Here is a 13268-nt window from a genome sequence, read left to right as displayed (position 1 = left end):
GTGGTCCCCGGAAGGAGATCAATACTACAATCATACGACCGGTGAGGAGGAAGGGAGTTGGCTCGGGACCGACTGAAGACCGTGCGCAGATCATGATATTCCTCCGGCACTCCTGTCAAATCGCCAGGTTCCTCCTGAGAAGTGGGGACAGAAGAAATGGGAGGGATGGCAGACATTAAACACTTCACATGACAAGAAACGTTCCAGGATAGGATAGAATTACTAGACCAATTAATAGAAGGATTATGACATACTAGCCAGGGATGACCCAAAACAACAGGTGTAAAAGGTGAACGAAAAAATCAAAAAGAAATAGTCTCACTGTGGTTACCAGATACTGTGAGGGTTAAAGGTAGTGTCTCAAATCTGATACTGGGAAGATGACTACCATCTAAGGCGAACATGGGCGTAGGCTTGTCTAACTGTCTGAAAGGAATGTCATGTTTCCGAGCCCATGCTTCGTCCATGAAACAACCCTCAGCCCCAGAGTCTATCAAGGCACTGCATGTAGCACCCGAACCGGTCCAGCGTAGATGGACCGACATAGTAGTACAGGATCTAGATGGAGAGACCTGAGTAGTAGCGCTCACCAGTAGCCCTCCGCTTACTGATGAGCTCTGGCTTTTACTGGACATGAATTGACAAAATGTCCATCAAATCCGCAATAGAGGCACAGGCGGTTGGTGATCCTCCGTTCCCTCTCCTTAGTCGAGATGCGAATACCTCCCAGCTGCATGGGCTCAGTCTCTGAGCCAGAGGAGGGAGATGGTTGCGATGCGGAGCAGGGAAACACCGTTGGAGAGCTCTCTTCCACGAGATGACGAAGATCTACCCGTCGTTCTATGCGGATGGCGAGAGCAATCAAAGAGTCCACACTGGAAGGAACCTCCCGGGAGAGAATCTCATCTTTGACCACTGCGTGGAGTCCCTCCAGAAAACGAGCGAGCAGCGCCGGCTCGTTCCAGTCACTAGAGGCAGCAAGAGTGCGAAACTCTATAGAGTAATCCGTTATGGATCGATCACCTTGGCATAGGGAAGCCAGGGCCCTAGAAGCCTCCCTACCAAAAACTGAACGGTCAAAAACCCGAATCATCTCCTCTTTAAAGTTCTGGTAATTGTTTGAACAATCAGCCCTTGCCTCCCAGATAGCTGTGCCCCACTCTCGAGCCCGGCCAGTAAGGAGTGAAATGACGTAAGCAACCCGAGCTCTCTCTCTAGAGTATGTGTTGGGTTGGAGAGAGAACACAATATCACACTGGGTGAGAAAGGAGCGGTGGGCTGCCCGGAGTAGCAAGGTGGGTTATTAACCCTAGGTTCCGGAGGCTCGGCAGACCAGGAAGTAACAGGTGGCACGAGACGAAGACTCTGGAACTGTCCAGAGAGATCGGAAACCTGAGCGGCCAGGTTCTCCATGGCATGACGAGCAGCAGACAATTCCTGCTCGTGTCTGCCGAGCATGGCTCCTTGGATCTCGACGGCAGTGTTACGAGCGTCTGTAGTCGCTGGGTCCATTCTTTGGTCGGATCCTTCTGTTATGCAGGTGAATGAGGACCCAAAAGCGACTTGGCGAAAACAGAGTCTTTAATCCAGTTTAAGGAAATAGCAATACTCCTAGACAAATCGGAGTGGTAAATAAAGCATAAAAACAATTTCACTCGTAATCACGAGAACTGACTGGAGACTCGATAATAAACTGCAGGTTGCCTCGGGAAGGCACTTGACCGTAGCAGACTCAGACACCTGCTCACCACGCAGCATCTGAGGGAAACACGACACGACAGGGCGATACAAAGACACAGCACGGTGAACAATATACAAGGATCCGACAGGGCAGAAACGGAAATCAAGGGGAGAAATAGGGACTCTAATCAGGGGAAAAGATAGGGAACAGGTGTGGGAAGACTAAATGATTGATTAGGGGAATAGGAACAGCTGGGAGCAGGAACGGAACGATAGAGAGAAGAGAGAGAGGAAGGGAGAGAGAAAAAGGGGAACGAACCTAAAAAGACCAGCAGGGGGGAAAACGAACAGAAGGAAAAGCAAAATGACAAGACAATATAAGACAAAACATGACATCACCAACAGGTGCTACCAATAAACATACAAGGAGGGGGAGGAAAGACTATCAGTGGCAGCTAATAGGCCGGTGACGACGACCGCCGAGCGCCACCTGACCGGGATGGGAAGCCACCCTCGGTCGGACTCGTGACACCCATGCTAATACAGTCCCATTCTACTACAGTCACATTATACTATATTATACTACAGTCACATTCTACTACATTATACTACAGTCACATTCTAATACAGCCACATTATACTACTTTACCATTATACTACAGTCACATTCTACTATATTCTACAATAGTCACATTCTAGAATGCAGTCAGTTAGTATAAGGGACACAGAACATCCCCATTCTCTCACTACAGGACCTTCATCTCTCTGAGCCAGGGCCAGAGACCCCCAAAGCCTTATCTGAGAGAGCCAGGCAGGGAATTCCGCTGGGCTGGGTAAGGGGACAAGGGAAGGGGATGGAGCAGGGGTGCATATAAGCAGAAGGCCAGAGACGGTGGAGGGGGGTTGAAGGTGATGCCATGGCTGAGGCCCGATGGTGTCAGATAGTGGCCAAGAGAGAGAGAGTGTGTGTGTGTGTGTGTGTGTGTGTGTGTGTGTGTGTGTGTGTGTGTGTGTGTGTGTGTGTGTGTGTGTGTGTGTGTGTGTGTGTGTGTGTGTGTGTGTGTGTGTGTGTGTGTGTGTGTGTGTGTGTGTGTGTGTGTGTGTGTGTGTGTGTGTGTGTCAAAGCTGCAATTCATGCCACACTGCCTCCAAACTCTCCTTCACCTAGACCAGTTGGCAACCTCTGCTAAGTGGGAAATATGGTTTGTGCTTAGAGAGAGCTCAGCCCTCTTCCTCGCCCACACAATGCTCTGGGGTTTACACAGAGAAAGGAACTCCGAACACACAGCCTCAGCGACAAAGAGAAAATCATAGAGAATTCCCTGCATATAATTCCACATCTCGTCTCTCTCTCTCTCTCTCTCTCTCTCTCTCTCTCTCTCTCTCTCTCTCTCTCTCTCTCTCTCTCTCTCTCTCTCTCTCTCTCTCTCTCTCTAGGTGTGGCCTCCAAACCACTGGTCATGGCGTCGGTGGCCATGTTAGTTATTAGTCTATAATCTGTCTCTCAGTGTTCCCCTTCTGCTCTCCTGTGGGACATCTGATTTATGGTTCTGTGGCATATGAAAATGGTGTCACATATGAGACAAGCCCCTGACATTCTCACCTAACAACATCCAGCTGGAGGAAGGCTGTCAATCGTTTATGAGAAAGTGGGTGTGTGACCTCGACAGTTGACTCATACACAAACGCGTGTGAGTTACACACCCACATGCCCACATACTCAACCACGGTGTCGTGGGAGGTGTCGCTCCACAGATAATGGCAAGGTGATAGGTCAAATGCCTGGGAAGAAACAGAGAGAGTGAAGAAGGGGGACAGAGCACTTTGGGTAATTGGTTATTGTCCCCAGGGATGGGGGGTGGGGCCGTCAGAGACATGACATCATACAGTCCCCCAGAGAAATAGAGAGTGAGCATGGCATCAACACGCACACATGCACGTGCAAGCACATGCGACCACACACGCGCTGAGAAATGAAGAGAGAGAAAGGGAAGTGAAGGAAAGAAGGAGTGAAAGGGTGATGGAGTGGAGAGGGCCAGAGGCTGAGGAGGATATCTCCCACAGTACACAGCTTAGGGTCTCTGTGGTTAATGACTCCTGTGGGAGAGAGAGGGAATGAGGGAGCAAGGGGGAGAAAGAGGGGGAGAACATAGAGAGAGAAACACATTAATGGTATGTTTTTCTTATTAATTACACAGCAATAATAAAGTCTACCTCCGTAGCAGCTCTCTCCCCACTTACCTCTGGGGAATTACAGTGTCTGTGGGTGTGGGTGCATTTTAGCAAGGAGTACAATTGCTGCTAACTGTATGGAGGCTAAGTGTGGTAGAGCTCTGCTCCCTGACAAGAGCCCAACGCTCCCCAAGATTATATATCAGGTTAGGGCAGGGTAGGACATGTTTTGTCATTAATTACTAGGGTATCACTAAATTGATCACTAAAACACTTTAAGCTGAGTCATTTGCTCGTGCCCAGCTGTGCAGTACAGTCATATCTGACTAAGATCACAACATGGTGTCAGAAGTGCCATTATAGGACAGGAGAGATATTTCTGGGGTCTGAGTTTAGAGACATGGAGCAGCCCAAGTGGAACCGTTGCTATGGATACTCACAGACTCAGAGCCTGCATGAGCAGAGTGCATGCAGAGCGTGCTGCATGCAGGGAGAGAGTGACAGACTGAGAGGAGTGCATGCAGAGCGAGCTGCATGCAGGGAGAGAGTGACAGACTGAGAGGAGCAGCTAATGGATTTACTAACGGAGGAAGTTATTTCTGATTTCAGGTTTTGAGGCCGGGCCGTAAATTTGGCTGAAGCAACCTGAGTAGGATAGGGCCTGAATGTTGCGGGCATGGGTAGGGCTCTAGCTTAAAATCAAATCAAATCGAATTGCATTGGTCACATACACATGGTTAGCAGATGTTAATGCGAGTGCAGAGGAATGCTTGTGCTTCTAGTTCCGACAGTGTAGTAATATCTAACAAGTAATCTAACAATTCCCCAACAACAACCAAATACACACAGATCTAAAGCAGGGAATGAGAATATGTACATAAATATATGGATCAGCAATGGCCGAGCGGCATAGGCAAGGTGCAATAGATGGTATAAAGTACAGTATATACATGTGATATGAGTAATGTAAGATGTGTAAACATTATTAAAGTGACATTATTTAAAGTGGCACTGTTTAAAGTGACTGGTGATCCATTTATTAAAGTGGCCAGTGATTTGGTCTCAATGTGGGCAGCAGCCTCTCTGAGTTGTTTGGCAGTCTGATGACCTTGAGACAGAAGCAGTTTTTCAGTCTCTCCATCCCAGTTTTGATGTACATGTACAGACCTCACCTTCTGGATGGTAACGGTGTGAACAGGCAGTGGCTCGGGTGGTTGTTGTCCTTGATGATCTTGTTAGCCTTCCTGTGACATCGGGTGCTGTAGGTGTCATGGAGGGCATGTAGTTTTCCCCCCCACTGGAGAGCCTTGCGGTTGAAGGTGGTGCAGTTGCCGTACCAGGCTGTGATACAGCCCGACAGGGTGCTCTCGATTGTGCATCTGTAAAAGTTTGTCTGAGTTTTGGGTGACAAGCCAAATTTCTTCAGCCTCCTGTGCTTGAAGGGCACTGTTGCACCTTCTTCACCACACTGTCTGTGTGGGTGGATCGTTTAAGTTTGTCTGTGAGGTGTACGCCGATGAACTTAAAACTTTCCACCTTCTCCACTGCTGTCCCTTCGATGTGGATAGGGGGCTGCTCCCTCTGCAGTTTCCTGAAGTCTACGATCATCTCCTTTGTTTTGTTGACGTTGAGTGAGAATGTATGCACACATGACTGTAAGTCGCTTTGGATAAAAGCGTCTGCTAAATGGCATATATATTATTATTATTATTATTATTATAGGTTGTTTTCCTGACACCACACTCCAAGGTCCCTCACCACCTCCCTGTACACTGTCTCGTCGTTGTTGGTAATCAAGCCCACTACTGTTGTGTTGTCTGCAAACTTGATGATAAAGTTGGAGGCGTGCATGGCCACCCAGTCGTGGGTGAACAGGGATTACAGGACGGGGCTAAGCATGTACCCTTGTGATGCCCCAGTGTTGAGGGTCAGCGAAGTGGCGATGTTGTTGCCTATCTTCACCACTTGGGGGCTGGCCCGTCAGAAAGTCCAGGACCCAATTGCTTAGGGCGGGGTTGAGACCCAGGGCCTCCAGCTTGATGAGTTTGGAGGGTGCTATCATGTTGAATGCTAAGCTGTAGTCATTGAAGAGCATTCTGACATAGGTATTCCTCTTGTCCAGATGAGATAGGTCAGTGTGCAGTGTGATGATGACAGAAGTGAGTGCTATGGGGCGGTAGTCATTTAGTTCAGTGATCTTTGTCTTCTTGGGTACAGGAACAATGGTGGTCATCTTGAAGCATGTAGTGACAACAGACGGGGATAGGGAGCGATTGAATATGTCCATAAACACACCACCCCATGCAGGGTATTAAAGTGTGTGCCACTAAGCAAACGGAGACATCCATACCACCGAGAGAATGAGAAAATGAGAGAGAGCAATATGGAGAGAGTGGGTCTAAAATGACATACCCAAATCTAACTGCCTGTAGCTCAGGACCTGATGCAAGGATATGCATATTCTTGATACCATTTGAAAGGAAACACTTTGAAGTTTGAGGAACTATGATATTAATGTAGGAGAATATAACACATTAGATCTGGTAAAAGATCATACAAATAAAAAAACATGTTTATTTTTTATTTATTGTTCATCGTCTTTGATATGCAAGTGAAAGTCCACAATCTATTATTCCACCTTAGGGGCAATTTAGATTTTGGCCACTAGATGGCAGCAGTGTATGTGCAAAGTTTTTACTGATCCAATGAACCATTGCGTTTCTGTTCAAAATGTTGTATCAAGACTAACCAAATGTGCCTAATTGGTTTATTAATACATTTTCAAGTTCATAACTGTGCACTCTCCTCAAACATTAGCATGGTATTCTTTCACTGTAATAGCTATTGTAAATTGGACAATGCAGTTAGATTAAGAAGAATTTAAGCTTTCTGCCCATATCAGATATGTCTATGACCTGGGAAATTTTCTTGCTACTTAAAACGTCATTAAAACGTCATGCTAATCACATTAGCGCACGTTAGCTCAACCGTCCCATGGGGGGGACACTGATCCCGAAGAGTCTTGCAATGCAGACTGACTAACTATGCAAGCTCAGTCAGAGATGGATAAAAAACAACATTTCACTAAGCATAGGAGAGAAGTAAGTGTGTGTGTGTGTGTGTGTGTGTGTGTGTGTGTGTGTGTGTGTGTGTGTGTGTGTGTGTGTGTGTGTGTGTGTGTGTGTGTGTGTGTGTGTGTGTGTGTGTGTGTGTGTGTGTGTGTGTGTGTGTGTGTGTGTGTGTGTGAGACCAAGCTGCTGTCAAGCTGCCCCTCCACTCCCCAAGGACATCTGAGGGTAGACACAACTCTAGTGATTCCCTGGACAGGAATTAAAATATGTAGCTCTTAAAAGGACAGAGGTCAATTCCATCCAGTTTATTTTAAGTCCATACAGAGAACTAAAATAGAATTCATGAACTGAATATTTTTCATACATCGACAGAGCTGCAGTGTACAGGGTCAAAATCTTCAAGTTCCTTCACTGAGGACCTGAAATGGTCCCTTTACACTGATTGTGTGGTGAAGAAGGTGTCCGCAGGGCTCTCCAGAGGATGGTGCGGTCAGCCCTAAGCATCATCGGGGGCACACTGCCTGCCCTCCAGGACATCTACAGCACCCGGTGTCATAGGAAGGCCAAGAAGATCATCAAAGACCTCAGCCACCCAAGCCACGGCCTGTTCACCCCACTACCATCTAGAAGCAGGAGGCAGGTGCATCAAAGTTGGGACCGAGAGACTGATAAACAGTCATCACTAGCCACCCAGTACTCTGAACCTTAGACACGGTCACTAACCAGCTACGACCAGTTGCTCTACTTTGCACCTTAGAGACTGCTGCCCTAAGTACATAGATAGTCATTGAACACTGGTCACTTTGATAATGTTTACATAGTGTTTTACCCACTTTATATTGTATTCCAGTCATGGCTCATCCTATATAATTACTGCTTTACCCACATTTTCTATTCATATACTGTCCATACTGTCTATACACCATTCACATACATATTTATTTATGGGGAGGCTTACGTGTGTTTTGTTGTTGTTTTGCTAGATATTGCTGCATTGTTGGAGTTAAAAACATAAGCATTTCGCTGCACCTGCGATAATATCTGCAAAACTGTGTACATGACCAATAAACTTTGATTAGATTTTTGATTTTTTTTTTCAATTTACTGAAATTGAATGAATTCACATTAATTCATTGAGGTTTGAAATGAAAACGTCAATGTTGAAACGAGAAACCTACACTATATTGAATGAGCGGCGTGAAGGCTATGCTACTTTGTAATTCTCTCTGTCCTGTTGGCAGGTCTCGCCCTCTGGTGGTGAAAATGAACACTACAATATTACTCAGTAGACTACATGAAGGAGTGATAATTGCAAAATAATGCAATGCCAAAACATGTAAATGGCGAATGAAATAAAATAAAACACTGCATGAGTATAATGTCTGAAACTCAAAACATTTGACAGTGCAAAGTAGAAAAATACTACAACAGCCTAATATGTTATTAACCTTCCAATGCAGCTGTTTTCAATATACAATCATGTCTGGGTCATAATTAAGTACCTTACTGTCATTGTATTCAATTCAATTGGTAAAACAATAAACAAAAATAGATTCTTAGCAAAGACAATTTCTCAAGCAAGAATTTATCATGGACTGTCTAGTGGTCTGAGTCCGGAGTGAAAAGCTAGCATTTAGCCCTAGCGTAACTTTCGGGGGGAAAGGTAATCATGACCCCTCCAATATCAGAGACATGTCAATTTGAGCCTATCGATAATATACCATGATGGTGAATGTGATTGATAGTAAGTTATTTTCCCACCATAAAGCGCCAGGCGCCTACTGGCTGTCTATGTCTTTACACTACACAGTACTGCTCAGTTCCTCATTCTATGATTGGATCATTCTATGATTGGATCATTCTATGATTGGATCCCCCGCCGCTAATTATGCTTTTGGTTGAGGCTTGTAAGGAGAACGGAGAAACGCGAGACATCTCGTCTCTCTCTCTCTCTCTCTCTCTCTCTCTCTCTCTCTCTCTCTCTCTCTCTCTCTCTCTCTCTCTCTCTCTCTCTCTCTCTCTCTCTCTCTCTCTCTCTCTCTCTCTCTCTCTCTCTCTCTCTCTCTCTGTCTCTCTCTCTCTCTCTCTCTCTCTCTCTCTCTCTCTCTCTCTCTCTCTCTCTCTCTCTCTCTCTCTCTCTCTCTCTCTCTCTCTCTCTCTCTCTCTCTCTCTCTGTCTCTCTCTCTGTCTCTCCTCTCTTCTTAACAAACCTAGGAATTGAAACAAACAAAATTGTAGGCCCACAGTCAAATGTAACATGATAAGTTCATAATCACGCATAATAATTCAATAGAAAAGGATAATTATTCAAATGGAAAATTTCTATTGCAATGTGACAAAATGCACATCTCGCCTGTGAGCGCCATTTCTCAAAACGAGTGATAATTGGTGACGTTTATATTGGCCTAAATGTTTTGAGTTCAAAGACAACTTTGGTAGTATTGCAAACTTTAAATGGTCAAGTTTATTTTAGGCTACAGCATTAGAGAAGGGCTGTCCTATGAACCTCAGGCAGTGGGCTCAAGCAAGCCTGTGTCTCTCCCCAGGCAGAGGCAGCCTGTCTGTCTCAGACTCTGAACAAAAGCAGCAACCTATGCTCCTAATTTATGCCAAACAAGTAATCACCCTTACTTCCCGAATAAACACTTTTTTTATTTCAATTTGAGAATCTACAGTAGAAATTGTCCCACCCTAGTCTTCAGTGATAGGAATGCATGTGATGTTGCACAATATTAAGCTGGTTTATTTCACCTTTATTACTGTATGTTTTCCTTCTTTATTTAAATATGGAAGGGAAAACAGGTACTGATGTTTGTATGTACAGTGTCTTGATGAGTAAAAGGCTCATCGATAAATTAAATTGTAAGAACTGTGTTATTCATATACCATATTGTTTGTAACAATAGTAGCAGTTCATTCAATTGTGGGAGGTGAAGGGGCATGGGGGGAGGAGGCATGCATGTACAAGTTTGAGAAGCACTGATCTAGCCAATGATTAGCAAAAATACAGATGGGCAACCCCATGCTTCAGCTCATTTATTTATAGCCACTATGCTGCATCAGTTGGGCTACAGGTGATGATGCTTATTGTTTAAATAGCACAGCAGCCTGATAATATGGACAAATATGTTGCTACACACATTTCTGGATGGGAAAATTACATTTAAGATAGTGTCAGCATCATTTTATTTTAATTCATTTTGGAGTACAAATAACCAGAACTGACTTTCTCACAGTGGTTCTACAAAATAATTATTTGCCACATGTGGTGAAGTGTACACAAATAAAAATAATGGGTTATGATGATATTTAAATCTAGTTAAAGCAGGGTTTTGGTGGTGACTTTCTGAACTGTTAAATTGACCAAAAGTTTAAAGTAATACAGAAATGATTGGTATTTCAATTGTGGTTGGGATATATTGACAAAATGATCAGTAAAGTGTTGATCATCAGAAACAACCATTTCACAGCTATTTATTTTTTGTTATGACCCTGGACCTTTATCACCTTTCAGGAGAAAACCCAGATGCAGACAGTGTTGGTCAATACAAAACCCAGATGCAGACAGTGTTGCCACCTACTACACTGGAGTATATCTCCCTTATACTTACTTAATTTTTTAAAAACAAATACCCTACCATCTAACACTACACTCACTAAATGAAAAGAAAAATTGAAAATTGAAAAAAAAACTAAATTAAAAACACCACCCTATGCCTCTATTTAAATATTCTTTGTCCTACCTCAGGCCAACAACCTGAAAGGATGGGACATCACCACTTAACAGATCCTGTAACTCTTCTGATGTCAAGTCTCTCACACCCAAATAACTCTCTGCAGCTGTCACCACAACCTCAATTTTCTACAACTTACGTTCCATCCCTGCAGTACAGTTGATAACCATTAATATAAATACTAAAAATCCCAATCTTACTGAAACATGTATTACTCATTGGCCTATCCCTCTGTACTGGTACAGATCTACTACTCACAACACTCCTCTCAGGATCCCTCCCTCTGTACTGGTACAGATCTACTACTCACAACACTCCTCTCAGGATCCCTCCCTCTATACTGGTACAGATCTACTACTCACACCACTCCTCTCAGGATCCCTCCATCTGTACTGGTACAGATCTACTACTCACACCACTCCTCTCAGGATCCCTCCCTCTGTACTGGTACAGATCTACTACTCACACCACTCCTCTCAGGATCCCTCCATCTGTACTGGTACAGATCTACTACTCACACCACTCCTCTCAGGATCCCTCCCTCTGTACTGTGTCGAGGGCACAGCTAGGAGCTGAGGGGGATCGGTAGCAGGCGGCAACAGTATTTCTGGAGAGATTAATTTTTTTAATTAGAAGTTCGAACTGTTTGGGCATAGACCTGGAAAGTATGACAGAACTTTGCAGGCTATCTCTGCAGTAGATTGCAACTCCTCCACCTTTGGCAGTTCTATCTTGATGGAAAGTGTTATAGTTGGGTATGGAAATCTCAGAATTTTTGGTGGTCTTCCTAAGCCAGGATTCAGACACGGCAAGGACATCAGGGTTGGCAGAGTGTGCTAAAGCAGTGAGTAAAACAAACTTAGGGAGGAGGCTTCTGATGTTGACATGCATGAAACCAAGGATTTTTCGATCACAGAAGTCAACAAATGAGGGTGCCTGGGGACATGCAGGGCCTGGGTTTACCTCCACATCACCTGAGGAACAGAGAAGGAGTAGGATGAGGGTGCGGCTAAAGGCTATCAAAACTGGTCGTCTAGAGCGTTGGGGACAAGGAATAAAAGGATCAGATTTATGGCCGTGGTAGAATATATTCAGGGCATAATGTGCAGACAGGGGTATGGTGGGGTGCGGGTGGTAAGCCCAGGCACTGGGTGATGATAAGAGAGGTTGTGTCTCTGGACGTGCTGGTTATAATGGGTGAGGTCACCGCATTTGTGGGAAGTGTGACAAATGAGGTATCAGATGTATGAGGAGTGGAACTAGGGGTTCCATTGTAACTAAAACAACCTGAACAACAGTATACAAGGCATATTGATATTTGAGAGAGACATACAGCAAGGCATAAAGTAATCGCAGGTCTTGATTGGGAGAGCTAGCTAAAACAACAGGAGAGACAACAACAGCTAGTCAGCTAACACAACAACAGCAGGTAAAATGGCGATGACTAGGCAGAGAGGGTCGGATTAACTACACACAGAGCCTGAGTTCGCGGCTGGGGCCGACAGATAAAACATAAATAAACAGAATGGAGTACCGTGATTAATGGACAGTCCAGCAGGAATCAGCTAGGTAGCCAAGTGATCATAGTGTCCAGGGGGCAGCAGTAGATCGAACAGGGAAGCCGTCACTACGCTAGCACGGGGCGACACGGTGTTTAAAGTTAGTAGCCCGGGGGTGGTAGGGGGGGGGTCTGCTCAGACTGAGGCCGGTTGAAGGCACAGCGGATGGAGTATTCATCGGCAGACCAGACGTGGTGGTGCGGCAGGGCGCCGCGTCGACAGAGAATCCAAGCCAGATGGAGAAAGAGGTATTGTAGAATGTTGTTTGCTAGCCGGGAGATGTGCCTGGCTCACGGCTAACTCGTGCTAACTTCGTGGCAGTGGCGTTGGCCACTATAGCCAATCGGTAGCAGCGGTGATCCGGTGCCAAGGTCCAGAGTTTACAGCAAGGATCCGGTGGAGTATTGGGCTCTAGCCGTGTATGAGTGGCGTTCGGGTGAACAGCTGAGTAGGCCGGGGGGGTGGGCCTCAGGGATAGCTTCGGTACTGGGTGCCACGGAGGGTGCAAGCTAGCTGTGAAGATTAGAAGTAGTGGCCCAGGGATTACGGCAGGAATCCGGCATTGTTGTGGAGAGACAGGCCGGTACTGGTAGATTGGCGAGTAATATCCAGGCTAAGAACAGGGCTGGTATCTGTGCAGAAGGTAAAAGCCGCTAGCAGTGGCTAACAATGACTAAATAGCTTGTAGCTAATTAGCTGGTTAGTTTTTTTTTAATAATAGCGATTCCGTATCACATTGAATGAGGCAGGTTACCGGAATTAAAAAGCGAAAATATATATATACAAAAAATACAAAAGTACACGAGAGGACGAACAAAACACGACTACACTGCTACTCCATCTTGGTGGCACAAAATAATCAAAGGTCTGACTGCACACAGATGCTTTGGAAAATGGTCACAAAGGGGGACCAGTGTGTTTGTGTTTCAGGGGAAGGGGGTGGATCTGATCTCCATCACCTAGAACTTGACACTGGTTAACCTCTACAGGATGGGAGGGTTACTTAGTACCAATGGAAATATCATGGTACAGCTTTATGGACCCTCAATCAC

This window comes from Oncorhynchus gorbuscha, linkage group LG13, assembly GCF_021184085.1.
Source record: "Oncorhynchus gorbuscha isolate QuinsamMale2020 ecotype Even-year linkage group LG13, OgorEven_v1.0, whole genome shotgun sequence".
NCBI classification, from domain to species: Eukaryota; Metazoa; Chordata; class Actinopteri; order Salmoniformes; family Salmonidae; genus Oncorhynchus; species Oncorhynchus gorbuscha.
This window is presented reverse-complemented; position numbering follows the sequence as displayed.